This window comes from Marmota flaviventris, chromosome 12 (genome assembly GCF_047511675.1).
Source record: "Marmota flaviventris isolate mMarFla1 chromosome 12, mMarFla1.hap1, whole genome shotgun sequence".
NCBI lineage: Eukaryota > Metazoa > Chordata > Mammalia > Rodentia > Sciuridae > Marmota > Marmota flaviventris.
The window spans coordinates 41,656,924-41,682,855 of record NC_092509.1 but is presented as its reverse complement, the minus strand read 5'-3'; the positions used below and the strand labels follow the sequence as shown (position 1 = coordinate 41,682,855).

At 38.6% G+C, this 25,932-nt stretch overlaps 1 protein-coding gene and 1 long non-coding RNA gene across 19 annotated transcripts in view; one reads left to right on the top strand and one right to left on the bottom strand.

The window, feature by feature from the left end:
• The window catches only part of LOC139701393 (uncharacterized), a 67,676-nt gene extending 54,371 nt beyond the window's left edge, over positions 1-13,305 (top strand). Inside the window, exons 1-3 of one of the 2 annotated variants that reach the window (XR_011703950.1) lie at positions 7,873-7,945; positions 8,270-8,421; positions 12,997-13,305. This is a non-coding gene — a long non-coding RNA (uncharacterized lncRNA). Of the gene's footprint in view, positions 1-7,872; positions 7,946-8,269; positions 8,422-12,996 lie in introns of those variants that run through there. The other variant, XR_011703949.1, reaches the window with a different exon arrangement.
• Pard3 (par-3 family cell polarity regulator) overlaps positions 1-25,932 on the bottom strand; it is a 660,013-nt gene that overhangs the window by 48,434 nt on the left and 585,647 nt on the right. The window lies entirely within an intron of this gene.

Genomic DNA, 25,932 nt, shown 5'->3' with positions numbered 1-25,932 from the left:
TAAATTTCATATAGGGAGAGACTTTGGTTCCTAAAGGGAGTAAGCTTTGGTTTCTTGGAAGATTTGCTATATTGAACACATTCACATTGTCATGCAGAGACTTTCATGAGTAACTGGGAGGTTGATCACAGTGTCTTCTGAGGGTTTATCCTCAAAACACAGTATACAGCTTAGTGCAATCAGTAGGCACCAGCACAACAGAATTCAAAAGAACTGCAGTTTCAACACTGCTTTTGGATACATTTTTTTTAAGTGCTAAAATAATGGGCAATTGAGGCATTCTGAAATTAGATCTAACAAGGTGAATAATTGCTGAGCAAGTAGCACTACATTTTACAGGCTGCTCTCACACTGAGTAAGATGCAAAGATTGCCTTTAAGAGATATAATCTTCTGTGATTGGTTTTATGTTTGTATGTTCAAAACAGTTGCTTTCCAATGGGAAAAGCCAGAGAACAATGGTGCATACAACAGACTTCTTGCCAACATGTAAACTTTCACCATTCACAGCATGCAGTTATTGACCAGCTAGAATAAAGGACAGTGTGGCCATTAACTTACTGCAACACTCATCTGAAAAGGTGCGAAGCCCCATGAGACTTATTTCTAGTACGCAAGCTCTACTGAGCAAGGACCTGGGAGGAAACGTAATCATCATGTGGCAGGTTAATTTTTAGGCCAGTGTGAACTAGGGAGAAGCATCACAGCTATGAGAGAGAATTCAGTTAGCATGAATTAGGGAGCAGTGTCAACTGAAATTCAATGCCAAGTGGGTAAGGCATGGATGCCTTCAAACATGTCAACAATGTATGGCTCCAGGGAATAAGAAGATGCATGAGACATCTTACAGGAGTAGGAAACACACGAGATTTTAAGCATGTGTATGTGTGCACGTGCATGTATACACATACATGCTGCAATTTGCATTTTGGCAGCGTCTACTCTGCCACATGCTGGGCATAAAATGATCACTACAATAGGAGCTCGCATTCCTGCCCTTTCAGAGCAATTGAGCCAATAAGAAATTAATTAAAATCGTGTTATGTGGAAGAAAAACAGGGTGTGACTTGAGGAGTTCAGCTTGAAGTCCTTGCTTGAATTGTGAGTGACTTCATGAAACAAATTAATGATTAGTAAGAAACGCCATTAAAAGTTGACTCCATGGGCTAAAAAAGCCCCATAAGCCAGGACAGTGCCACGTATTTGACAAGAATATGAGAAGTCAGATTCATTATCCCAACTCTGGGGGAAGCTGCTAAGATAAAAGCCACCATGACAGGGGAATCTGAAATCCCACACTTTCAGAGCTAGAAATACTCCCCCTAACAGCAAGTGGGTTCTGGGTGAATCTCAACACATGTAAGCCAAGAACCAGCTTATATGGCTCAGGAATGATTTCATATCCCTCCTGATAACAAGTAAGGGGTGTGCTTTTCTCGTTTCCATAAATTAATTTAAATGCTTTGGTGACTATCAGATAATTCAAATGGCTGTTTTTAAATTCGGAAAAAAACTGACTTGTCACCCTCTAGGCTGAAGATAGGGGATTAGGTCTGCTAAACAAAAATTATAGGAGTCCATTCTTCTGGACCAAACAAAACTCCTGTGGAAGGCCCCAGCAGACCAGACCAAATCACTCATGCTAAATGCCATAATATCAAACAGCAACTTTTTTTTTCTTTTTACATTTTGTTAATTTGTTCTAATTCTATATGAGAGTAGAATGCATTTGACATATCATATAAATGGAGTATAACTTCTCATTCTTCTGGTTGTACATGATGTAGATTTATGCAAGTTGTGTAATCACATATGTACACAGGGTAATAATGCTGATTCATTCTACTATCATTCCTACCCCCAGATCCCCCCCTCTCCCTTCACTCCTCTCTTTCTAATCCAAAGTACCTCCATTCTTCCCTCACCCCACTCACTTATTGTGGGTTAGCATTCACATATCAGAGAGAATATTTGGCTCTTGATTCTTTAGGATTGGCTTATTTCACTTAGCATGATATCCGCCAATTCCATCCATTTACCAGCAAATGCCATAATTTCATTCTTGTTTAAGGCTGTGTAATATTTCATTGTGTATATATACCACATTTCCTTTATCTACTCATCTGTTGAAGGACACCTAGGTTGGTTCCATAGTTTAGCTATTGTTGTGTTGAGTTGCTACAAACATTGATGTGGTATGTCACTGCAGTACGCTGATTTTAAGTCCTTTGGGTACAAACCTAGGAGTGGAATGACTGGGTCAAATGGTGGTTCCAGTCCAAGTTTTCTGAGCAATCTTCATACTGTTTTCCATAATGGTTGTACCAATTTGCAGTCCTACCAACAATGTATACCTTTTTCCCCACATCCTTGTCAACATTTATTGTTGCTTGTATTCTCAGTAACTGCCATTCTGAGTGGAGTGAGATAGAATATCAATGTAAGCCAAGAAATTTGCATTTCTCTAGTTCTAGAGATGAACATTTTTTTTCATGTTTGTCAAACTGCAACTTCAAGAAAGCAAATAGATCTCTGGGCCTGGGACTGTGGCTCAGTGGCAGAGTGCCTGCCTAGTGTGTGTGAAACACTGGGTTCAATCCTTAGCACCACATAAAAATAAACAATTAAAATAAAGGTATGCTCTCCATACACAATTACCAAAAAAAAAAAAAAGAAAAAAAAAGAAAGAAAGCAAACAGATCCCAAAACAGACCAGTTATTTTTCCTGAAAATAGGAGATTCCAGTCCACCTGAGTCAGTATAATAAGGCAATCCCTTCTGCCTCAACTTACAAAAAGGGAACCTAAAGTAACCTGATGTTAACTGATTAATTTTTTTCCTATTACTGTTTCCTTGTTCCCCTTTCACAAAGCCCATTGTTCTGCTATCACCCCACGGGAGCTCTCATTCTGTGGTGGAGAATGGAGACTGGGATTCATAAATCACAAATACAAGCCAATTGGATCTACAACTAAATTTGCTGTTACTTTATCTTCTGCCAGACCAACATCCTTGTTGGGATTCAGAATGCTCATAGCCCCTGAGAGAAGGTGTCTCTTCATCTAGGGTGGTAAGTCTGGGGGAGAGGCCTGTACCCCTACTCCCTTTACAGACTAGATAAGGACCAGATTAAGACTTCTTGGGTGAGGTAGTCTTCATATTGAAAGTAGAATTCAAAAAATATAAAGAAGGGGCATAAGATTAAAAAAAAAAAAAAAGCACAGGCAAAAAGTGGTTAGATAAAAAAGGAATGTCAGTTTGGCTGGGACTGAACCTGCCCAACTAGTCAACTAGTGAAGAAGAATGAGAAAAGTGTGTGTAGGGGGAGTATATTAGAAAGACACAGGGATAAAATAATTTACAATGGAATTGGGAACTGCTTGCAATTTTTTTTTTTTTCAGTTTCAGCTTTGTGAGCCTGTCTGTTTTTCAACTATTCAACCCTACCTTTCACAGTGCAAAAGCAGCCACAGGCAAGGTAGCAATAAACAGACACTGTGGGACATCTGGTCTGTGGCCATAGCTTGTAAACCCCCTTACTAGAGGATTTCAGTAAGATCTGATCTACCTCAGCACCACTGTGGGTGGGTGACTGGAATGGCAGAAGGAGAATCACGGACACTTGGCAGCAGAGATCGTGGAGAAAGGAACCCAATGAGAATCATTAATACTCTGAAGTCATGGATTCTTATTACTCATATCAAAGGGCTCGAATACAGTAAGCACCTGTGGGAAACAGGTGACCAGGAACAATGTAACCAAACTGGGTTAATATTCCATTTTTTAGTTTAAGCAATGGTTATTATTAGTTCACCAAGAATAACCATGGGAAAAATAATGGTGAATTAAAACACCACACATGTAGGTCACTTTGGGATATAATGAATAGCAAATCAGTACTATATCTTTTGCCAAAAGCAGAAAAACAAATAGTTGTTATATAGAGGACTGGAAATTGAAAACAAAGAGACACCAAATAAAGAAGAAAAGGAAGGGTCCATGAAGAACTTTTCTACGGTTTTGGATCTACTTTGAAATATTAATGAGAAAACTTTTGTTCATCTCAAATGTGGGCTCTCTTCATCGAGCTGCTAACGTTATTAAACACACTGAAGCCTGTCACCAGGTACTTCTGCAATGGGCAATTGCACGTAACTTCTGAATGCAACCTCCCTCACCATTCTTGTAATCTCTAGGAATTAACCCAAAATGGGCAATTTCAAGATATTCAGTATCATATGAATACATTTATAACAAACACATGGTATAATATTTCTGAATATTCTAGAAAAGAATACTCTAAAGCTGTCAATAAAGAAGAGCACTTGTTGAATTATTCTCTGCAATATCTGAGAATGCCAGACAGCAGAAGCAAGGTCATCAGCAGAGGTCTGTGTGAACTCAACCAGCAATTTCTTTCTCTACTCTGGGAAATACTGAAGCAAATTCCAATGACAACATTCATAGACAAATTTTAGAGCTATGGTAAAAAGCGATTAGTAGTTCTATTCTGCATAAAGTATCCAAAACTATATTGTATATGAAGTGGGTCTGTTTTCAGTTTTCCCTGCATGTTTGTGCACTCACACATTTTTGTGAGTGTACAGACAGTGTTCTTTATATTCATAGAACTTCTTTTAAAATTAAAAAGTCAAGCAGTAGCATTTCTGAATTCATTCATAGTAGTTACAAAGTTATTTACTGGAAAGGGTCTCAAGATTTCAACCGGCCTTGACCCTTGACCTCAGTCAATTGAATGAAAGATATTTAAAACAGATAATAGTCCTTTTCCCCCTCAAGATTTTCTATGGCCTATTAGAAGTCCATATTAAATATTTCACTAAGTTCTTTCTAAGATATAGGCTGGGCATATGTACATTATATATATTATATATATTACAGATATATTATTACATATTACAAATATATTATTATGTATTGTATATAGATATATTATATATAATTTTATGTATATATATATATATATATATATATATATATATATATATATCCCATTTTTAAAATTTAAACACATTTCTCCTAATTTGAGCCTTTAAAGTAATGAGGAAAAAATTTTCATACTCATCCTCATAAGACTCTGTTTCTGAGAATATGAACTATCCAGTCCAGGTCTCTATGCAGTCTTCTCTTCCATAAGCTCACTAAATTTCAATTCTTCTTTACCTTTCACAGGGAGCCTCTCATTCATCCCTTCAGTACTGTCAAACTTTCCATCTTTTCCACTTCCTTTTGTAATGCAGATGACAAATTTTACTGTGGTTTTCTGTCATATATTCAGCAAGCCAGAATATTCTTATGTTAAACTGAGGCAGTTAGAAATGTTAACTAAAATTTACTGAATATCTAGCATTTTGCAAGGTACTGTGGGGAGACAAGCTTTAAAGTACCCCAAAAGGAAAACGGCTCTTGTTCTTTCACAAGGATAACATCATTTTTTTGTGTCTATTATCACAACCTCCACCACTGCCTGCAAGCATTCCCTCCTCTCCACTCCTACTCATTTTGGGTGTTCAATGAAGACTTTGCTTCCTGAGTTATTTTCCTCTTGTATTACCAATGCCCCCTCCATTGCCGTTGATTTATCTCAGCTTAATAACCTTTTCTGGGCCTTCCTATTCAATCAAGTTATAAATACCAGATTCCATCTCCACTCTTCTATACCAGCATGCAGAGTCAATTGCGCTGCCTCCCTCACCTCACGCTACCTTCTCAATACCCAGCAAATTGCCTTCCGAAGCTCTCTTGCATTTTCAGATGATTTCCTAACAGCTTAAGACAGTGAGTGACTTCTTGGTCTTCCTATATTTCTGAACAACAACAGCAAAAAAGACTCTGCTAGTTCTCTCCAACTAAAATATTATTTGTCCATGTTTATAAGGTGTTCCCAAAATTATTGCTCATCTTTACTTTCTCTGATTGCTCTACCCATAGGCTAGTCCAGCCTATCATGCCAATGACCATTTTTATAGAGAGTAATCATCATCCCCAGGTCTCCTAAAAACACAACTCCATTACTCAAATTGCCTTCTGGACATTTTCAACTGAATATGCTGACAATTTATTTTGGACATACACATATACAAAAATGAAGAGTCTTTTTTTCCAAACCTTCCTCTACTTTCATTATCCCTTTAGTAGTTAATGATATTGTCATCCTGTCTTTTTAATTCTTTACCTAATCCCTCCCTCAAATTTGATGAATTTCAAAGTATGAAGTAGGAATAAGAGATCTCACTCTATTGATGATAAAATAGTAAGTTTTGAAAAAGTGGTTATATTGAGAAAAATTAATTGGAAAAAAAAAAGAATTTCAGCAGTAAACCTTGTGTTCCAAAGTATGGACTACGTTCTTTCTTAAGTATTGATGGATGTTGATTCTTCCCTGAGTATTAAGGCAAAATTACATTTGACTCTGACAGATGGAAACACTAGAATTCTTGCTTGCATTAAAAAGAGCTTAGAAAGCCTCAAGGACTCTAAGCTGTGGCTGGGACAGCCTGAGGCCCATCCTTCCTCTAGGGAGAAAGTCCTCTCACAAAACACTATGCAAACACCCCACACAACACACACAGTACCCAACCTATAATCTTCCTTAAATATTTATTTTTTTAAGAATACAAACTAAAACTCAACCTTAAAGACATTTCTGAGCTGGGTTTCCACTCATTTCTAGTTAAAGAAGGATGGCTGGTATAATTCAATATTAACATTCTGACTATTCCATCTGAAACCATACACTCTGTTGGAGCCTCTGTTTGCAAAACAAAACTATCACACTAATTAAGAGAGTGATTTGTGAGAACAAATAAAATAAGCATGACCAATTTGTCCAGGCAGTAATGATGTAAACCTGGCATATCACTAAAGATTTACACCTGCTGTGGTGTCAGGCTCAGTTTTTCTGCTGTCTTTAAATCTGCTGCTTAAAGGCCTGTGTCTGTATGTCTGTCTGAAGCTATACCTGCCAAGAAAATCTCTCACTTACCCACCATGGCCAATTTTATATTGTCCACTAAAAATTCTTTATGTAGGACTTACCTCCTATATCTGGACTTACCTCCAAAAGGTTTAACTATAAGAAAACATGTTCAGTCCAAAATCACCCCAGGGACACTGCTGAGCATCAACCATCATCACCCAATTCTGCCAGCAGAATGTGATGGGCTAAGACTGGTGCGGGATGGGTTGTGGAGCCAGTGCATGCTGTGCCATGCACAGTGAGGCTCCCAGAGATGCCCTCTCATAAGTAGCAGTCTACACTAAGAACAGTGCTGAGTGCTGTTCATGAAAAGGTGCTCCACAAATGACAAGGCTTTTTCATTCTCTAAAGAAATTCGATACATTAAGACAAAAATATCTACAGTCAGGAAACTACTCCCCCATGGTTAGTAGCACAAAATGCAAAACCAGCAATATTCATGTAAATATAAAGAACACCTAAAATAAAATTTAAAAAATTAGAAAGCAGAACCACACAGATACAAAGTGTCTTTTAAGGGTAACTTTTCTTTCATGTATTGTAAACTAGTCTACCACCTTCATGCAGAATAACTTATTTATGCCTCATTGTGTCTCCATTATTGAAAGGTAGTTTTATAAGACTTATTAATTTCTAATTTGTTTCATAATTTAATTATTTTATAGCTACTTATTTATGTTCTTTGGTACAATGATTGACTCTTGGTACTAATTGAAATGTCCACTGACCTTGTGTCCCCAAATCATGTACTACCATTAACAGAAAGGGTTGCCCTCTGGCCTCTGCTGCTCCCAGGGGTGCAGGAGTGTTATGTTGAAACATGGATCTTTCTGAGCAAAGGTCATGTCACTGGTAATGGCTTGATTGGGGGGGGGGGGAGAGAGTGTTTCTTCTCTTCTTTCTTTTTCTTAATGAAAAGCCTGAATGTTTGATAGAAGTGTAACATGTGAGCTACCTTTGTTTTATAGCTCTGGTGTTGGTAGCCAAAAGAGTTCTGAGATTTGTAGCTTAAATATTTTATTAAAAAAATGCCTCCTCCGACAGAAATGTTAATAATTCAAAATATGATAAACTTGACACTAAGTTTCAGGGCTGGTTATTTGGTAATATTTTTGTATTTGATATGAAAGCTTAGTAGATAAGCACCTTGCTGCATACTTTGTTTAAAGGGTGATTTTTCCCTGCAAAATTATATTAACATAAAATATATCATAGTAAATACTAATTATAAAATAACTAATTTTTAAAATTTTTTTTTCCTTTCATCTAGAGAACTGAGAACATGTTTGTGGACAAAATCAACACATCTGAGCAAAGCTTGATTTTGACATTAAACCTTCAATCCCATACATTGCTATGTGGTTCCATTTGGCCATATCCTTCCTAAGACATTGGGGAAGCTCCGGGACAGCCACGCACTTGGTAAGTCATTCTGAGGATGATGAGCCTGGCTCTGATTTGTCCTGACAGGCTCTCCCTGCGCAGGGTTCACTGGCTCTGAGGTAGTTACTGAAAAGAGCATCTATAATCAACAGCTGTGTCCTGATGTTTTGCCAATCTGTGCTCATAAAACATCATGTTTGGTAACATATTTCAAACAGTTTGCTTTTGTCTTTTCAACACCAAAATTCCCACTTCTGTATTTTCTTTCATCCAAGAATATCTAAATAGTTTGAGGACATTAATTATGCCATACAAAATCCTTTCACAGTAATTATTGATGTAACTGTTATCCTAATTATCTGTAATACCAACAAATCCACTTCCTATATTGGATTGCACCACGGAAATGGGCTTAATGGAACATGCTTTACCGCTACCCAGGAATATCCACTGCCTTCTTGGTACACAGAGAGCTCTCAAAGGCGCGCTTGCAGAGTCCTCTCTGGCCCACATTAGGCTTTTGTATTTGGGTACTGACCTTTTTTCTCCTAAAATGTTTCTTCTATCTGCATACAGATGTTCCCTTCAGTAGGAATTAAGTTTACTGGTTACGTTTCTTGATCAGTTAAAAACTTGGGCTAGGTATGTACAGGGAAGCCCGGCTGCTAGGCAAGTTTATGGGCTACGTATGGCAGGGAATACAAAGAGGAGTCCTACAACCTTTACTTTCAAGAAGCTGGCAATTGCCAAGGTAGACCAAATATATAGGAATAAGTTCAGTTTCCCATGATGGTGACAAAGAGGAATAGAAAATAGCTCAGGAGGGCGGGGAGTAGGAGAACAGGGGTGACAACGGAAGCTGGAGAGTCTGGTGATAAACTTGGGCTGAAAGTTCATGTCTTAGTTTTACTCACAAATTTAATGAGAAACTTCTGAAAACCCCGAGGAGATGATACATGATCCAAGGGGTGGATAGAGGGGGAAAAAGCCGCTGAGGTGGCCAGCTGTTCCTTTTCTCAACTGGGGACCAAATGTAGAAAAATGAGCATTTGGGGATTTAGATTAAAGAAAAAGAATACATTTGACAGCAAGACTTATTAAACAAATAATGAAACAGGTTACAGAAGGAAGCTATGAGAACATCATCTGTGAAACTCTTTAAATCCGGGATGTAGTTTCAACAGCTTGAAGAATGGAGTGAGGGATGGAGCATGCTGGCCTCAGAGAAACCACACCACATTAAGTTCCAGCAACTGCAGAAGGCTTCTTGGAACCCATCTGTTGGAGATTCTTTTTGTAGTGACAATGGTCACAGCGAGCTACCATGCTCTCTCACACAGCTTCCCATGGCCAGCGAAGAGGAAGGAGCCTAGGCTATGCATCAGAGAAGCAAGGTTCAGCTATTATGGGATGTGAACCTACCACATGAGATTCATTTGCAAAAAATCCCTAACAAACTCAATCCACAAGCTCAAGTTTGGCATCGGGAGATGTTTAGCTTTCCAGAGCCGTTTTAGGATACTTTAAAAGTCATGGGTTTATTCATTCAACGACTTTATTGAGTGGCTAATCTGAGTTATGGGGTAGGGACAAAGCGGCACAAAACAGAGTGGCTACCCTGGGGGTGGCAGGCACATAAACAGTTCATTATATGCCAGAGTGATGAGTGTTAGGATGGAGGTGAGCCTGGAATGTGTGGGAAGCACAGATGGTGGACACTGACCTGGACCAAGGGGCTCAGGGAAGGCTCCGGAAAGAGGCAGCTGATGATGGAGGAGGAGAAAAACTTTCCTTCCAGATAAAGGGTGTGGCATGTTAAGGGCACTGCATGGCACAACACAAAAGAAGCATGAGAAAGCCTGATAGCAAGGGGAAAACTGGCAAAATCACAATCTAGGCTGGAGTTGTATTTGCCTTCTAGTGCCAAGGTTGCTTTTTAAAATATTTAAGTAAGACCTTCAGCCTTGATTAGTGCATCTGTCATATGAATATGTATTTGCTGGCTCCCTGGAATAATGTGTTAGACATGGAATTCAAATGCCCTTTCATTTACCAATGGCTACTAAAAGCTGCAATCAAGCCATGTCATCTTATTTAAACAAACTCACTATATTTAGGGATTGATGTCTAAACAGAAAACAGGATTAATTTGATCATTGTTTTCTTCCACCATAAACACTCACTCTTTATCCATGACATATATTCTCATATGTATAAACATACATTTATACATACTATCCATCAATCAAGAAAAGTTGTCAGGTTGAATGTCTGATTTGACAAACAAGAATTCAAGCTTTACCAAAAAGCAAAAAAGAAGCTTAATGATTTTTAAAAAAAAAATTCTCTAGTTATGTATCAGCTCAAACTGAAACACTCAAAGTAAAAATAATCAAGGTTATTTTGATTCATCATTCAAGCTTTCCCAGAATTGTGAGCAGCAGATAAGCCTCTCACCCTTTGTCAACAGTGCTCAGAGGCTAGCTAACACTAAATCTGGACAAGGTCTCACAAGGGCCAAAACCCCAAAATTTCAAAGTGATATGAGTACAATTTGTACAAGAAAGGGAGAGAAATGGTAACACATGCTTACTAAAACTATGGCTTTTGACAATGCTACATGATTTACAAATGCCCCTGTTTCTTTTCAATACAGGAATCTATATCATCATCCCACCTCACCTCTGCCAAAGATGTTTAAAAAAGAAGTGGATTGCACATAGCATCTGCACAGACCTGACTCCAGATTCAGAGTCCTAAACTCAGACCCCAGCCTTCTAAGTCTGTCCATTGACTTCTCTCCACTCTCTCTTCCCCAACTCTCTGCCCTTACAAAGGATTTACTGAAAGACTAAGATATTATTGGACAGGCAATTGCTGTTGTAACACAACCTTCTCAAGGGTTAAGTGTAAATGAATCAGAAACATGTGGCTTAAATTTCCCACAAAATTGAATTCATATGGGCTTTGATATAAAAGAGAAAATAGCATTTTCCAAAATATGGCTTGAGTTTTGAAAAACTCCAAATGCTGGGAAAATGGCTTAGGTATTCACGTAACTTTTAACTTATGGGCAGAATCACTCATCTGTGATATGATAAAACTTCGCCCTATGAAATCATGTGTCATGCTCAGAATTGCACATACAGAGATTAAACACCCACCTTCACAATTTTGTGAAAAGTTCCCAGAACAAGACGAGAACAGTACACTGATACTTAGTGTGCCTAACAGAGACAAGTGATTCCTACAGTGGAATGAGCACATGTGTTATTTAGGGATCTTATGAAAAACCAGATTCTGATTCTACAGGCCTGGGTGGGCTCTCAGATCCTGTATTTATAAAAAAACTCCCAAGTGGTATTGGTACTGCTGGTTCATGGACCACACTTTCAGTAGCAAGGACTTAGGTCACCCATGCCACATGTCACAGCTTACTGCACAAGTCCCTCTATACTATGCTATATAGCTTCAAGCTTCCTGAGATTCCTATTTGTTTGGCGACCAAAAAATTCCAAGCAAAATTACACAAATAGGAATTAAAATTTCCTGCTAAAAAGGTATAGATAATTGCTGTGAAATTTACATAACAATATCCACTGATTAGAAGTAATGAGTAATGCATTCATTATTACATATGAACAATGAGAAAACAAATAAGAAACAGTAAATATTCATCACTACCAGCTCTGCTACTACTTTATATTTTACTCCAACTGGGAATCCTTTCATGAAATCTTCCAAATCACTTCAGACATCAGAGTTATTGCCTGTTTTGAATTCAAGCACTTCTTTGTTTACCACATGACTAATTAGTTAGGAATCGTCTAGTCCTGTTGCGTGCATTAATTCTGCACATATGGATGCCTGGTTTTCACAAATAGATCTTAATTTCTGTGAGAGTGTGGATGGAGTCTTCTTCCTTCCCAATACCCCAAAGTCCCTCACCATGCTCTGAAATAAAGTGCATACCCCATATAATCATAGAAACTACTTAAAAACCTCAGCTTCTAATATTTTAAGGCCATACAAACAGCCAAACCCATTTCTACAGTGTTAGGACTCCTGCTGTTCAGGTTGTGATAAATCTAGTTCTATTTGTGAACTGGGGTTGCGGGGTGAAGGAAGGGGACAGATGTCGGAACTGAGTAAGGAAACATCTAACATTCTGAGAAAATATTCACTACTTATCCACAAGGCCTGATAAAAAGCTTATAACTCCTTTCCTCCCCCACAGGGATTGAATGGGTCCATTTTTCATATATGCAACTTTACAGGAATATTATTACAATGAAGAATGCTATTACTTTCTTCTTTGATAAACTACAGAAGCAACTTATTTTTATGAGTCACCCCACCCCGACACACACACACACATACACCATGATGGCAAAACAAAAGCAAGTGTTTATCAAATTCTCCAACTTCTAAACCATCACTCTCACTTTTTTAACAAGGAGACATATTTGATTGCCTCTCTAAGGACAGGTCACTTCCAGCTTCTGGGAAACCAATTCACACACTCTGCCACTGAAAAGGCCACCCGTTCACTGCCCTTATGTTCCATGTCAGAGCACCTGGCCAAACCTAACATAAAGGTCCTCTTTTTCACAGGCACCGAGAGAAGGTCCACGTGGTGATGTGACTGCCAAGAATCGATGCTATCATCTCCTGTCCCTGCTTTGAGTTTCGCCCCAGCTGAAGTGCCAAGACCATAGCCCAAGGGGGCGGCTCCCCTCACTAAAGGATAGGAAGCACTTCCTCACATCAGTGAGGTATCCAATTGGTCACAAAAGCTATTTCTGCTTCAAGTATGCCATCAGACCTAATGATGCTTCCCTAGCAAAATGTGCTCCAGCTCACACAGGGCCAACTGGAAACAAACTTAAATGCCATTTTTTTTTTCTACTGGGGCAGCTCAAAGCAGATTTTTAAAAGATGTTACTCTCACAAATCTGTTTCAGAAGAATTATTAACTATATGGATTAGTCCTGTGCTAGGCTGAGTTTCAGGATAGTGAAAATGTTTTTTCCTTAATTTTACAAAAGCAATTTGCGTTCTAGATACAAAGAAAGATGCATACGTATAAGCCATTAAGTAGTTTGCAGAGCCAAGGATGTTAACATGAGAAAAGTTATGAAGTAGGATTGGGAGGTGTAGCTTAGTAATAGAGCTCTTGCCTAGCATGCACAAGGTCCACAGGGTTCAATCCCCAACACCAAAATGAGAGAAAGAGAGAGAGAGAGAGAGAGAGAGAGAGAGAGAGAGAGAGAGAGAGAGAGAGAGAGAGAGAGAACACACACACACACAAGAGAAATATTATGAAATGGTACCTACTAAAAGAAAGAGATGCTTGAGCGACATGGTAAAGGTTGTAAAAAAAATGTGTAAAGAAACATCATTCATTTAAGTTTTTAAACTTAAGTTGGTGGATAAGTGAGGAAATCATATCAAAGACCCTGGATGCTGTCCAGTAAGTGGGGGTTTATCAAACAATGCTTTGCAGAATCCTAAGATTCCACAGACATGCCTCAATACCTCAATGAATGGTGTTAAGAATAAATAAATGTAGTCACTTTGACCTTAAAATTAATGCGTACTAGTCAAAGAAAATTGTTTTGACTGGTGTAATATGTTTTCACTTGATTTTAGCCCAAAAGCTGAGAAATGATGTATATTAAGTTTCTATATAGGATTTTATTAGGGAAAAAGAATGACATTGAAAATGTAAACTACTTTTTAAATTATTATAGGAAGGACAGCATCAAAGAATTTTATTTATAATAAATTTTCACTTCAAAATTAATTTAAAATTCATTGTATTTTTAAAACAATACAAATGCTTAATTTGACACTTGGAGTTCCTGGTATGTATAATGTGGAAGTTATTACTAGCATCATTATTATTAATTATATCAATCTGGCTGCATCTTGTAATATGATGAGAACTAATTAAATCGGAACATGTACCATTATGGGATTTAACTGCACATGGTAAAAAAGAATTGCTTAGTTTTCCCTAATCATGCATCCTTATATACACAAAATCCACATTAACTCAGTGGATAGTTAAGCATCAAGCAGGGACAGCAGATAATGTGCGTTTGTCCTTGATGACTCAAAAGAAAGATATTAATTTCAGTTTTACAGCTCATTCAGAAAATTGCCTTGATAACTTGGGAAAGCCCTGTGTATACGTTCTGCTTGTGTGTGTGCTTATACTTGTGTCTAAATCAAAAGAAACCACAGCAGCCATAAAGGAAATTAAAAATAAACTTAAATATGCTTCCATAAGCCAATGCAGGGGCTCCAGAGACTTGATCGTAAACTTGCACACTTAAATTGTCTACATGAATTTTTGATTCAAAAATGTAGTAAGCAATTTCATCATCACAATCACATAAAATAAAATATATTTTCACCTGGGGAAAGTATTCCTTAAGCAAATGTAGGATATTTTATTTAGACATTCAAGGATCAGACAATTTATAATTCTGATCTCTAAGAAGCCTAATAAAGCCATTAATTTACTTGTATTAAAAGGAATACAGAGTGAATAATATGAGAGATAAAGAAAAAGGAGTTTAAAACAATCTATTTTATGGGATGATTGGGAATCTTGAAGTAAAATTGTATGAACAATTTAACTGTTAGGTCCCCAAATGTGATGTGCTCAAGTTCCCTCATACTGCTAAACAAAGCAGGTGTTTAAGTTCTTGTATCATTTCATCATACTCGGACCACATTCTTCCTGTTACTGTATTAAGACAGTTTCCAAAAGGTCATTTTTGTCACTGAGCATTCTTCAGATACTGGTTGAGAACTGTCCACAAATACATAAAATAGAAGATCATTAAAATATTTAAAGGGGAATAAAGGGAAGGGAGGGGTTTGGGAAAGAGAGTAGAATGAATCAGACATAACTTTCCTATGTTCATATATGAATACACAACCTTGTAACTCCACATCATGGACAACCACAAGGATGGGAAGTTATACTCTATGTATGTATGTCAAAATGCATTCTCTGTCAAGTATATCTAAAAAAATAAAATATTTAGCTAATGTGTTACTCTAAAATTTAATTTAATATTTTTGGACTGACTATAGTTATCATTCTAATTTGACTTACTTTTAAAATAAGGTGCTACTATTTCTAAAAAGGAGGCTATTATTATACTACTAAAATCTTGTATGCTTATGGGCTGCTGTGACTGTTGCGTCCCTTCTTTGATTTTGAGAACCAAGAAAATAAAGAGTTGAATCAATCTAACTTTAATTCTAATTAAAAATACCTGTGCTGCAATCAAATGACACTCAGACTTCTAAGCCAAGAGGATACAAAAATGGGACTTTAAGTGTACTGTTATTAAGAAAAATTGAAGACAGCACAAATGAAATGGAGAGAGAGCAGAGAGCAGAGGAGATTAGATTGATGGAAATGCTTGTTAGTGAAAAATCCACTTGTTTATTGAGAGACAGCGGCAATTAGCCGATGGTGGAAGTGGATAATTTGTTTATTGTTTCCACTTTGAGGAAAGATTTCTTACGTATTTCCATCCAAAATAATGGCCCCTTTGGTGTCACTGTTGTCTCTGGGGCAGCTCCTACCACCTGTACCATCAGCCACATCCCCACTCCCTGATCCCAGGCTTGCCAATCATCATTTTTAGCACCATTGGAGACTTTAGAAGAGGCCACAACTTCTGGGGTAAGGCACTTAGGTGTGACAAAGGCTGGTGCAATCAGATCAGAAAATGACTGCAATTAGAAAAAGACAAAGAAAAACTAGCTTGCCAAGGGTAAGCTATGCTATGGAGAAGGGGCCGGTTTATCATAGAAATCCTAGATGGCGAAGCAACCGAATTCACAAGGCTTTCCCTGGTTACAGGATTGTCCCTGGGAAGTGAGTGATTTGCAATTCTGCCGGTTTTTGTTTTTTTCCTCTTTTAAATCCTTCCTTAATGTGTGAGTGTGCATGCGTGAAAGTGTTTGGGCGTTTGAACTGCATGATTTACCCTCTCATTGAAGGAACCTATGCTACTGTTTTGCTTTTATTACAAATATTAAAATCTAAGGGCTAGAGGTATAGATTGGTGTTAGAAGACTTGTCTGGCATGCAGAAGGCCCTGTGTTCCATCTCTAGCACAGCAAAAATAAAAATAAAAAATAAGGCTGGTGTATGTGTATGCACGCGCACAAGCACCAAAGGCAAGAACCTAGCAAAATGATATATATTTAAAATACATTTCAAATAGCACCATAGCCCAGCTGACACTGAACGTAGCAGAAAATAGCACAAGCCCTGCATGCATGCTGCCCTGACCCCTCCCTCCTCACCTCCCGACACTGCTCCTGTGCTATTATTCTCTGCCTTGGTAATACACTTGGTCTAAACCTCTTTTGGAGATGGGATTTTCATTCATTATAGGAGGAAATAACGTAGAAGATTAGAGAAATACCTCCCAAATCAATTTGACAAGTATGCCTCAATTAGATTTCAAAATGTTTAAGAAAGTATTTCTGTACCTTAGACAAAGTAATTTAAAAAAGAAAAAAGAAGAAAAATAAAAAGAAAAGTCATCCTTCATTCTCTCTGATTTGGTCTGCTCAGTGGGTTGCCTTCTTTCAAGCCTGACCTTTCCTTGATATCTCCTTATTGTCCCCAAACCTCAACCCACTGGGCAATTAGAACGTAAGACCCACTTTCCGACCACCTCGTTTTAGCAGAATACAAGATCAAGGCCTTCCCTTGAAAGGGCAAGAAGCCCTGCCAGTCAGGGCACATCAGAGTCACTTTATACACTGATGTCTGCACCACACACATCCGCCCTTCCAGTTACCAGAGCAACACCAGAAAGTGAGGGTCTTTGCTTTCCTTGGTCCTCTCCAAGGACACTGCTGCACACAGTCTTTCCTTCTCTGCTGGGGACTTCTATCCCTTAGCCACTCTAATTTCTTTAAATGTTTCTGACCTTACAAAGTTATCTGCACAAAGTCCTGAGACCTACTCTTAGAATAGAGTGTAAAGTATACACAGCAATGTCTGCAGATATATTTTCTACTGACTTACCATTAAAAAAATAAATAACACACATGTGAAAAGTTTTACATTTGACAAAAGGGAACAAAACATATTTGGCTGCAAATCTCTGAAAACCATGCATTTATGGAGACAAAGGAGATAAAAGATGCACCATGAACAAGCTGAGCCTTCTCTAATAAAATGAACACTGACACCAATAAACTTTCCTCTAATATAATTACCTACAGCCAAGTTGGTTTCTTTTATTCATAAATCTAAGCTCAGCAAGTAGAAATCCTCAAATTTCAGCAGCAAAGGGGTGATTAAAATAAGTCAAGACGTTCCGGGACTAAGTCAGCTCAGCCCACATCCCACTTTGCACCAGACCACAAAGATATGGGTGCCAATGGTTTCTTTTTCTTTCTTTTATTTTTCTTTTTGGTATTGGGGATTAAACTCAAGGGTGCCCTACCACTGAACTACATGTCTAGACCTTTTTTATTTTTTATTTGTAGACACGATCTCACTAAGTTGCTTAGGGCCTTCGCTAAGTTGCTGAGGCTGGCTTTGAACTTACCATCCTCCTGCTTAGCCTCCCGAGCTGCTGAGATTGCAGGTGTGCATCACCGTGCCTGGCCTATTTTTTTTTCTTCTTTTTAAGACATGATGGTGACTTTTAATGCCTGTGTGTAAGAGAGAAACCCCTGGGGATGGCATCTCCACCACTGATCCATGTTGTTAAAAACTTCTTCTAAGGAAAAACTGGGATAAGAAAGTAAACCTCACAGATGCTGCTCATGAAATGGCTTATACTGTCTGACTTGCAATCCCGGTACAAAATAGACAGGTTCTGCCTCCACCTACACTCGTCATGAAAACACTGAACCTGTAGGCACAGAGGTTGGGATCTAAAGGGATGAGCATTTGCCAACTCTAAAATGAAAGCCTTGTGTGGAATGCGGGGGGGGGGGTGGGGGGAATGTGGTGCTTAAAAAATATAATAATTTAAACTTCTCATAATTTGCAGAATGCTTTCATAATTTTAACAAGAACCCGGTACATTACTGATGATGGAATTGTGATTCTAAGATATAAATAAATGGACATGGTTAGGCTATGACAGAAAACAAGCATCAGCATCAGAATTGAAGCTGGGCAGTGGCTAATGGTATCTGCGATCTCATCCTGAAGTTCAGGAGCTGAGGAAGGGAGAGAGAAATGCAAGGGGAAAACACCCAGACAGGGAGAGGAGATGTCCATGCTTCTGCCGGCCCTTGTAGAACACAAACAACTCGTAGGAAATCATTCACAGCAAGCTCGGACACCCAGCAGAAAGTTCAGAGACTGTTTTAAAATTTATTGTAGGTCACAGGAGCCCAAAGTGGAAGTATCTATAAATAGCTCGGGGGTCTGGTGAGATAGCCCTCTGGTGGAACATTTCGGCTGTGTGACGGCTGCCCCTTCTCCAAATGCACATGGTGCACTGCCATTCCTCAGCTGGAGAAGGCCTCTGCATGAGCAGAGCTCCGAGCGCAGAGAATGGTTTCCATCACTGAGTGACAGGAGATACCTGATCATTTCAGTGGAGGAAAAGCAAAGCTGCATATAAATCAACTCAAAATGTAAACACACCACTTAAGTATTAATCAAAGTAATTATAGAAAAACAGTCCGGAAAATCTCTGTAACAATCCAAGATAAATAAATGTCCCTTCCTAAAAGGAAGCTCAGCACTCATTTGTTCATAACCTAACTTGACTTTACTCACATAATTCATGCCCAATACCATGTATTTGGCCGTATCTGTCTGAAATAAAGTTATCTAAGCTTCTAGCACGTCTACACAAAACACAAATTCAAGCTTAGAAGAGAAGAGTAAGTCCAAGGTAAAAAGCAATTAAAATAATCACAACATACATCAAACTGAAACATGCATTACACTTTCAATAGAGTCTGGTTTTCAACACATAAAAGAGGAGAAGGACCCTCAGGCAGGGTAGCAGGTATGCTGCAGACCAGACTTTGGTTACAACTCTCTATTAATACAGGGCAGCAGGAACTCAGGCAGCTAGAAATATGTGAGGGGCTGGTCCCCAGTATTTGTGGGGGTGGAGATGTAACTTTGCTGAGGTAGAATGGGAAGAAGGGCTCTCTAAAGAGAAGGGAGCTGAGTCCCAAGTGACACATAAGACCCACTATGAAAAAATACAACAGCAGCAAGAAGAAACAGCCAATGCAAAGGCCCTGAGGCAATTAACAATGTGCTTGTAGAATAGAAGGAAAGCCTCATTGGCTAAAGCACTGTTAGGGAAGAATATCTAGCTCCAAGCTTGGTATACTACACTGGCTTCTTAAAAGTTACTTCCTTCCCATCTTCTGAGTTCTTTAGAATTGAAGGAAGGGCTAGGCTAAGTAACCCATGAGTATCACCTACATAGTTTTTTCCATCAGGAAAGCAACTAACAAAGGTACTTATTAGCTGTGTGACCAGAGGTGAGTGACTTCACCTCTCTGAACCTAAGTGTAAAATAAGGATAATTACTAACATGTTGATAAGATTACTGTGCTGATGCACACACACACACACACACAAAACAAAACAAAAAAACAGGTGTGTAACATTATTGCTACACATTATAAACACCCCTGGCTTCTACCAGTTTCTTTTAAAGGGCACTTTCTTGAGTAGATTTTGTTTTAACAGGTCATTCATTAACTTCTTGAGGTACTTCAAGCTCAAGTGCTAAAACCAATGACAACATCAGACCAATTATAAACACTGATCAGCCAGCTCTGAGCTCTTAACTCAGTGGGAAGCTATGATCCAATTAGCAAAAGTTTGTTTGTATATTGCCGTTCAAAAATACTTATCTGTATAATGTCCACTTTGCAAGTTAAAAAACATTCATATGCTAAAATTCAGAGGGACATTTTCATTTCAAAATTTCCCCAAGCCTTGTCAAGTGCTGTGGAGAAAAATGAGCTATAAAATCTTAAATACTGCTTTCAAAACAAAAGGCAAACCCAACCAAGAGTCACATCACTATAATTTCTAATTGCTGATCAAAATGTGTTTAGAAATTACAATTTTCTAATGTTTGCAAAATTTATTTCATCAAAAATCAGTTAATATAGCAGTTTACTATTCATACAACAACAGGTAACCACCCCTCTTTTTGGAACCTGCTGACATCTGGTTACATGGCATTGTTCTGAAACTTCCTAATTCAGGAAGTTCCTGCAGGAAACATTGTGTTTGACCTCTATGCAAATGACCCTCCTCTCAGAATTTGCTACCAATGGTGCCTTTGAAAGCTCCCCAATGAAGGCATACCTCCATGTTTTTACATCAATACCCAAGGCAGGATAAGTAGAAAAGTGAAAAGCTGCACAGTTGGAAACAAGATTAGTCCTCAGAGATGCCCCCAATTTGTGGCATTAGGGTCAACTAAATGTGTCAGATAAGAATTTGGTGAATTTACTTCAGCTAGCACTGCTCTCCTTCTGAGGACACAGGGCTGATGAAAAGCCAGCTGTTTTCAATCTGTAAAGCTTAACACTAGTGCACAGCAAAACCAGCTGGTAACAGCCTGAAAGAAAGTGTGTGTCTCTCTGGGAGGAGTCTGCAGCCCTGGCTTGTTTGATCTGTCACACACACCAGAGCTCTGCCCTTCCCGAGGCCATGCCTGTCCCTGTCCACACAGCCAGTTCAAGCAAAAACTTTTAAGCAGCAACAGGATCATCTCATTTTTTCTTACAGTTCAAAACTGAAATGCACATTTTTCCCCAAATAGATCTCTTCCTATATATTAGTAAACATGAAAGTAACACGAAAATCATTTAACAAAAAATATGTAACCATTGCATCTGACTTTGTAGTAAAGACATACATGTGTATGAATATAAAATACATCTCAAGAGTTCACGTGCCATAAATTCCTATGACTTTTTGGAAAGGGCCAGACTGAAGTTAGCTTTTGAACCAACTTAGAAAGTGTTGTCCAAATTACTCGAATTTTTTGAAAACTGGAAGTAATGGGAATCTATTTAGGGAAACAACTGGATATAACCAACTTTTGATGGCTGCAAAAGTAACTCATCTGCTCCAATATGGTACTGGCTAGAAAATCATGAGCAAATGTTACCTATTGAGTAAAAGCTAACTCCCTCAATACCAATAACAAGTAGCACTTTATTGGTCTAGCTTTAAATTATATTTCTTAGAGAGGGGAGAGGGGGGGGGGGAGAAAGAATCATAAATTCCTATAGTCCCATTGCTTAACAGGTCAGAATTAGTTTGACTTAACTTTGTGTAAATGGTTTTTCTAGGCTGGGCCATTATTATTCTCTATGAATAGTGCATCTTTCTCATCATAAGAAATACAAATGCATAACATTTACTGGTAAATTACATCAACTTTGCAAAAACAATCAAATAACCATAACATGTACGTCACATAAGCAGTTGGGAGAAATGAAAATACTCATATGACATAGAAAGAAGAAAGAAAACAGACCTGAGTCACTAGACCATAAGCAGGGAATTGCTTTTCTCATGTAAAGGTCTTTAAGGACAACCCTGAAGTCTGACAGGAAACAGGAATTCAAAACCCTGTACTTATCAATAGAGTAGTGATTGATTAAATAAATCAGTGAATGAATGAATCTTTGAATTAACTATTAAAACAGCAAAAGAAATACTGATTTCCAGTGTGGTTTGGCTGCTGCATGTCCTCATATCGCAAGAACAAGTGAATTGCGCTCAAATCTTTACTCTGGGATTTCAGACCAATTCCAAGCAGAGCTTTGGAAATAAAAAGGCAAACAATAGGCAAACAAATATCTCATAACAAATGCCTGGAATCACCAAAAAGAAACGAAATTGTTAGCTGATAGGCCTCCATCCACAGCCATAATATCCAGGTTTATTTCCCACACAGGCTGATCAACATTCTACCTATGTTGTTCTTTCTCATAAAAATTCCACTCCACCCCCTCAGCTCCCAGGCCTGCAGTGTTCTCTAACTTGCATATCCACTCTGGCAAGAATCACTAGCCCTCCTTCGTGATTAGTTACCAATGGCATCCCCTGGCTCATGGGGGTTCAGAGAATTAATTAATGTTTGCAAAGTGCTTGTAGATCCACAAGCCAAGGGGTATTATATAAATGCAAATTATTAGCATTATTCTGTTTTGCAGTGGGGCAGACTGCCCAGAGCACTTATTCACGCCTTATAAGAAAAACCAAAGTCTCTTTAACTAGGTCTTCCTCTGTTAGAGGGATAGCCGATTTACAATCCCAGGTCACCAGTGCCTGCACATCAGCCTATGTTCGGGGCCTCTGGATTTTTCTTTCTCTTTTTCTTTTTTTTTCTTTTCTGAGCCACTAGACTTTTTCCCTTAAGAAGCTATTTCGGTATTCTTTCTTCTTATGTTCAAGGCCTGCAAAAGAGATCAGACCCAGACCCTACTAGTAAAAACAAATCTCATGTCCAGAAAGGAGCTTCACATCTCACTTCCTCAACTTTTGGAGGAGGCACGACAGAGGTCTTGAATTTTTTTAGAAAGTTCACCTTGTGCCTGCGAATTCCACTGAATTCCACTCTGAGTGATCACACTCCGCTCACCTCCAGGTCTCCTGCTGCTTCACTGCACGGAGTATTTACTGCCACTTCCTGCACTTGAAGGTTCTGCAGTCTCTCCTTTTCTGTTTAAACAAATGCGGTTTCACCTGCCATAGACCCTTTCTTGGGAAGGGAATAAAGGAGGAGTAGAGACAGGGACTATCACTGTTAGGACCTGGACCCCTGGTTTATGTTGTTATGTAGATTGGATGAGCTATTAATATATCATGTTTACACAGGTCTTTTCTGCCTTTATCTATGTTATTTTCACTTTAAACTCAGGAAAACAGTTAGGAGCTTATGTAAGCATTATTTTAGGTCTGGATCTGAAAATATTTTGGGTAACTGCAGTCTTTGAGAACTCCATTCCTTCGTACTAAAGAACACTGTCTTTCATATGTCATTAGTATTATACAATGCTAGAAGCAAACTTATGTGTCATACAGATCTTCAAACATACTTAAATGGGTTAAATTTGTCTTCGTGTATATTAAAAACAGAGACTAGAATAAAAGATGAAAAGAGAAGAAAAGACTATTTTAAGGACTTTCTTTAATTACTGGATATTTATTGAATTGCTATACGCAACACAAACTTGGCATTTATCTTTAAGATATTTACCTCTCCTATTTCAGTTAATGGACTATTTAGTAACTTTGGTAGAAAGAGAACAGGACAGACAGCAACTAAAACTCTTAACCAGGGCTTCATCTCTCAATTAGTATAGTTACGAGCAACAATGACTGACCCCAGAGTAGACAGCCAGCTAAGGAGGAATCTCAAAATCAGAAAAGTAAAAATAACATTTTATATTGTATATTACATATATTAAACATCACACTGTGGAGTTTGACAGTTTAAGGCATGCTTTAAGTTTTGCCTCATTTAATTCTCATGACCACCCCCAAGAATACATACAAATTATGTTTATTAATAGATGCACCCACCCAAACTTGGGCCCACGAGGCAGGCAGAACTTGGAGGAAGGTGGGCTCTCAACTCAAATGATGAGCAAGATGTGGGGCAATGAAAGGAGGGAAGAAATACAGAACAGTAGGAAGGAAGGGATGTTCAAGAAACCATGATACAACTTTCTCAAAATCCAACCAGAGTCTAGAATGTTCCATCAGGAAGATCTGCATACACTATGATTCACATACATAGGAGTTGTTGGGCTGGGGTTGTGGCTCAGGGGTAGAGCGCTTGCTTCACACATATGAGACACTGGGTTTGATTCTCAGTACTGCATATAAATAAATGAATAAAATAAAGGTCCATCAACAACTAAAAAAATATATTTAAAAGAAAAAAAAAAGAATAAGAGTTGTCCCCTAACTGTCTGACATTCAGACTTACTTCACTATGGTAAGATCCCCTGGGCCACATCACTTTCTCTCTCCGAAAGCACCATTTTGCAAGAACCATGGCCAGTCTTGGATTGTATGTCTTCTAGGTTCTCAGATGAGCCCAGAGTGAGCCACTGCTCCCAGATGGCAGGTGGCAGAACAGATGAAGGCAGAACAGACGAAGAGGTGAGAATTTAAGCAATGGCAACCTCAAAGGCTCACTTGAGATACCAATTGTGACTTGACCACCTCTCCTCCTTCTCTGGGCACCAAGGGCCTACCAAACTGTATTCTCTCCCCACCCCAGCTCCTCTGGTGTCAGCCACTCTCTCCTGACTTCTTAATGGCTGTGATCATACTTCCCCACCCCAACCCTTCCTGCAGAGCTGTGACTTCCTCTGCACAGAAGCAGGGCTTCATTTTTCTTGGTCTCCTGTGTAGTGCTAGTTCCGAGCCAGACCTTCCAAAAATGCCTACTGAAATTGGCTCCTGCAGAATCCCGAGTTAGAATCCACCTTTCCTCTCTCCCACTGTTTAATTGATAGTATGAAGCTACTCAATGCTTAAGAATATCACCTTGTGGAAACATAACCCTGGGCCACCTATTAACAATGAGTTAAGAGTTTCACTTTATTGCTATGTGAAGTTTTGGGTCTAAGCTTTGGGTGTCCCAGCAGTCCATGGCAGGGAGTGGAGAGAGTTAAAGAACTGATCTTGAGGGGCTGTAGTTGTAGCTTAGCTGTAGAGCACTTGCCTTGTACACGTGAGGCACTGCATTCAATTCCCAGCACCACATATAAATGAGCAAAATGAAATAAAGGACCATCAACAACTAAGAAAATATTTTTTAAAAAAAGATCTTGAAGGTCACTTAACATTTTACTATTTAGATATGCTTTGATAGCAGCACATGGAGCAATACTAGGTGAGAAGTGTAACAAAACATCTCCATGCTAGCTGAAGGAGCTTCTACAATGACAATTCAGGGAACAGTCATTTGAAAGTTCCATCTGTTATAATCACATCTAAAGCCCCAGCCCAAGACCCACACATTCCTATCCCCTCCACAAGTACAACAAAAACAGATGCTTGGAAGCCCTGCTTTGGAACAAAGACAGGCTCATTCTTGGTGGGGATTATTTTCTTCAGTATCTTCTCTTATAGGGGAAAAGACAAAGTCAAACCACAATATTCATTGAGATATTGCCTAAGAGGACATAATAACAAATCCCATGCTGGAAAACCTTAGCACAAGGAAGTCCCAGAGCAAGTACCACAACAGCAACCGTTTGGGAAGCATACAAACTCAGCCCCTAAAATGCTTCACACCTTCATCCCCTTTCCTTGATTCTGGTCTACCCATGTTTTAAGGGTAAATTGACTGAGAAACATTCACTACACATTAGCAAACTGTTTTCCAACTGAATGGAAATTAATAAGTATTCCTTCTTTTTTGCAGAGCAAGGTTAATTATACTCTCCAAAGGAAAGGCACAATGCTTTCTTTTTAAGGCATTTAACTAAGTCACTTTAAATCAACTTAGTCAATCAAAGGTG